Source organism: Cydia fagiglandana, chromosome 14, assembly GCF_963556715.1.
Source record: "Cydia fagiglandana chromosome 14, ilCydFagi1.1, whole genome shotgun sequence".
Taxonomy (NCBI): domain Eukaryota; kingdom Metazoa; phylum Arthropoda; class Insecta; order Lepidoptera; family Tortricidae; genus Cydia; species Cydia fagiglandana.
The window spans coordinates 4,563,903-4,568,587 of NC_085945.1; the positions used below are offsets into that span (position 1 = coordinate 4,563,903).

The 4,685-nt window shown below is 37.0% G+C and overlaps 1 long non-coding RNA gene across 1 annotated transcript; it reads left to right on the forward strand.

The window, feature by feature from the left end:
- Positions 1-1,558: 1,558 nt before the first annotated feature.
- On the forward strand, positions 1,559-4,066 carry LOC134670503 (uncharacterized). Its single transcript, XR_010099070.1, has 3 exons — positions 1,559-1,734; positions 1,879-1,980; positions 3,354-4,066. It is a non-coding gene; the product is annotated as an uncharacterized LOC134670503 (long non-coding RNA).
- The last annotated feature ends 619 nt before the right edge of the window (positions 4,067-4,685 follow it).

Sequence of the window (4,685 nt, forward strand, 5' to 3'; positions counted from 1 at the left end):
CACTTCTGCGGTATCTGGGACGCCCGGACGGACGTTTCCGCTGCAAAGCTCGATTCGCTGGAAATTCAGAGGAGTCCATCGAAGGTTTTATTGACGCCATTGAAGCCTACAAAAATTGTGCAAATATCTCGGACGATAACGCCATTCGAGGGTTATCTATGCTATTAACGTATTCAGCCGCAGATTGGTGGCAGAGCATAAAACCAACTAAACTTCATGGGCCGAAGTAATTGACAGCTTGCGTCATACCTACGGCGATAATCGCGCTCCGCCACGCATTTACCGCGACTTATTTGCTACAGCTCAAGGCGACGAAAACACTCATATTTACGTCGCAAAGTGTCGAGCGCTGTTTTCAAAAGTGCCGCGCAACGAGTTAACTGAGAAAATACAGTTAGACATGGTATACGCACTTCTACACAAACGAATACGTAAACGTAATATGTGCCACACAAGAGGATTTAGGCTTCTTTTTTTTCAAAGGATTATTTTCTCGAGGAATTCTCGGTTAAGGGGCTACCCGGCCGAAATTGCTGTTTTTAAGTCGCTATAGGATACTTGAACATTGTATAAACAATAAAGTTCTATACTCAATATCTTAGCTTGGTTCTTGATCTTTAATTACGTCCGAACTGATATTTCAAAAAAGATACTATATCATAGAAAAGATTTTTTTCGTAAACCCTTATCTCGAGCTAAAATCCCTATCTAATCTCTTATTATGCAACATTTAGACATGAAACTTTGAACAATAGTGAAAAATGATGTACACTTCAGTTTCATCCTACGATTTTTTTAATTAAATAAATAGTTTTTGAGAAATCGAAACTATTCAACTTCGTGCGTAAGCACGGCTTGCGGGTGTCTGCGCGGGCGACGCGGGGCGGGGAAGTCGCCTCACGGCCGTTGGACGGGGAACCTGTGCCACTAGACGCGACGCGCGCGCAATTATTCTCCTCTAGGATTGTTCGTACGATTTTGAGTTTTAAGTGATAGGACACTATTTATTTAAGTTGAAAGTGAGTGGGTGAATTTTACGTGAGCGAAAGGACATAATTTGTTTTAAAGATGCCGAAAGTGAAGAAATTAAAACGTTGTCAACAACAAAGGATGAATGAACTAAGAATCGTAGTGTAAGTAATTACTTTCATTCTTTTTTATATCTCGTTTGTGCATTTTGTTATTTTTAACCTAGAGAGAAGATCAGGATATTTTCTACGTAATTACTACGAGTACTACAAGTATGTGAGGTGTGCAATAAAGAGTATTGTATTGTAATTAGCAATATCTGGGAGACCGAGCATTGCTCGGAAAACATAACATAAAAACTCAAAAATGCGGGTTTTCCCAGAGATAAGACAGAGGCTAGATCGGTTTATCGCCCCCACAAACCCCGTACTTATAGCAAATTGGATTATATATATATATATATAAATATATATATGTATATATAAAATATAAGTAACATAAATAAACAAGAATTGCTAGATTATTATTTAAGAATAAATAGAATTATCATTACTTCGTATTGAGTTCGCATGGAGAAATTGTTTTACAAACTTGTTGTTGTCGAGTTTGTTGAGAATTACAAATTTATAAATAAAATGATCATTTATTATTTTATACAGAGCTCAAAGAAAACGTCAGGCTCTACAACAACTCGATGGAAATATCGAAAACCAAGATTTAGCCTTTGAAAATTGTCAGCCAGCCTCGAACGTGCGATGTCACTCAGTAAGTAGACCAAGAGCCACACTGCGTTTTCAGCCAAGAATATAAACTACGAATATTGACGATATTCACGCCTCGCTTCTAATTTATGCGCATAGAAAGATTAAAAAATATATAAATAAAATAATCATTTATTGTTTTTTACAGAGCTCAAAGAAAACGACAGGCTCTACAACAACTTGATGGAAATATCATAAACAAAGATTTAGCCTTTGAAAATTGTCAGCCTTGAACGTGCGATGTCACTCAGTAAGTAGACCAAGAGCCACGCTGCGTTTTTATCCAAGAATATAAATCATGTCTTAATAATCGCTAACGGGTTGACTCATCCCATTTTGTATCAAATTTTATACACCGTGTTTTTTTTATTTCCGTTAATTTCAAGGTTGCATTCCTGAGCTTAACTCAAGTAACTTTTTCAAAGACACCGAAGATAATCAATAATTGATTTTTTTCCTATAAGGCCTCTACAAGCGTGTACACTTGCCTTAGAGCCGGTTTACATATTGATTAGTGTTTAGAATGAGTTCATACATTTGCGAGTAAACTTAAGCACAATCTCGGTCGATCGATGTTTGAAAATGTCACAGATTTCAATTCTTTGGTTGAGTTAAATGTAATGCCCGTCTTACAACAACGCTATATGCTACATTTAATTACTTTTTAAACTTAATTATTTTTTACTAAAAGGCAAAAAAAAAAATTTTTTTTTAAATTAACTATGCCATTTAGTTCTCTTAAACGTACTTAACCATACCCCGAAGTTAACGGAATTCAATAAAAACACGGTGTATACGATAATGGTTGCCACTGGTTCTATTAGTCCTATCACTATTCGACGCATAGGACTTTCGTACTGGGGTAAGTAACTGCAGTGAGTATGCACTTTTGCCTGAGGCGATGCCGCTTGGTACGATGTTCCGTAGGTCAAACAAAGCTGATTAAGGGTCGGTTGCACCAAACCGTCTGTTACCGTTAAAGCGTTCGCTAAATTTTATTGTATGGGATATTATAGCCACTTGACCGTCCGGCCCGCGAGACTGTTGTTGAGACTATGCTATCGTCGGACGGTCAAGTGGTTATAGATCTCTGCTGCGTGATGTTAATCAGTCCGTTAACTGTGATTGGTGCAACTGGCCCTTAGCCCGGTAGCCACGGGATCGTGCCGTGACTGCAATTCAAAACTGTTAGTGTTTAAAAAATAGGCAACTGAGTCATGTAGACCCATTAGCGACTATGGGCCCGATTCGGATTTTGAAATAGACATTTATTAGATATATTTTAGACATCACTAAGATACGATAACGATATGTTTAAGATCTATCCTGTCAGATTTGACATTTGCGCGATTCTGGAGATACTCTTGAACGATTTCCACAGGATATGACTTAGAGATCCAATTCACATCTAATAGATATGTTACGCAATATAACGTAAAAGTGACATTGGTTGCCCGAATTGCGCTGCAAAAGAGAACTAGTTGATATCTAAACTATAACGTATCTAGAATGGATCTAGTACGTGTCGTCTCTTGTGAATATCTTGAAGTTCGAATACGGCAGTATAGAAGTGTCAATGAGTATAAAATATTATCTATCTGAGTAAATGTATATTCTTTTCAGAACTATCTACAAAGAAGTTTCACAAACCGAGGATTTACTTGTGCATATGGAACATAAGGAAAAAAAACAACGGGTTGCTCTCCGGGAGTGCCGACAGAAGTGAAAACTCAATGACTAGTCCAAAATGTCTGCAGCACTGTGTATAATTGACCCATTCTCCTTTCTATTTAAAAACTTTAGTTCCGAAATTGCTGGCCAGTGAGCTAAAATTTGTAGCGTTAATTGTTTAAAATTCGAATAAATTGTAAAGTTACCTTGCAGACCTCGCATCTAAATATATTTGGTCATGATACTCATGATGTTTTGAGTTTTATTCACCAGTACTAGAGTTCACTTTTATTAGCGATTTCATCAAGATGTAGCTTTATTGAATTATATTTGAGTGATATAAAGTTAGGATGTAACTGTGAGATCCTCGTATTTCAGGCCGTACAAGATTAGAACATTGAGCTTTATTGCTTAATATAAAAGTCCAGTTTTAAATAAGTGACCTGATTATGATACGTTATGACTAAAGTTCTTTGGTAAATAACATTGTCCGTGACACATGACGTCAGCGTTACGTTACGCGTTACGCTGTATCGAGTTTATCATTTTTTCCCCACCTCAAAAAGTGCTCAGCGCCGCTAAAGAAGTTTTCACTTCAATTAAATGAGACACAGCCAAATAATGGGATTAATTCTAGCGATAGTCAGGGATCAGATAGTCAAGAAGAAGAGGTATTTCCATTTTAGTTATTACTTTATTATATTTTATCTTACATTCTCTTTCAGGCAAACAAATAAAACGAGTATATAAAGGTTGGGTTCGAATCCCGGCATTTATTTGTGTGGACGTTTTTATGTAGTTTAAGTGTAAGTACAGTAAATTATATTCTTAGGGTTATTCCCACTATGGGGCTGTCCATAAATTACGTCATCGATTTTTGACGATTTTTGACCCCCCCCCTATAATCATCCAAAAATCATGCTTCAAATGACCCCATTTCCTCCTACTTCATGCTACCGTCATCCGATGTCCAGACCCCCCCCCCCTAATTTGAAATGACGTAATTTATGAATAGCCCCTTTTTACCACCAACTTGTTACCAGTGGTAACTACTGGGATTTTTTTCCCACCTTTTGCCACTAGTAACTACTGGGAAAAATAATTCCCAGTAGTTATCAGCAACTCGGTTTGGTAAAAGGTGTCCCCACCTTTTTTTTTCCACCAAACCGCCAAAACCAAAATTAGGTACCAAAATTTGAAGAGTGCTTTAATAAATAATTATAAGTCGATTAGTGTTTCAGCAAACTGCCTTAAAGGTGATCAAAAATATCAAAATTGTTTAAC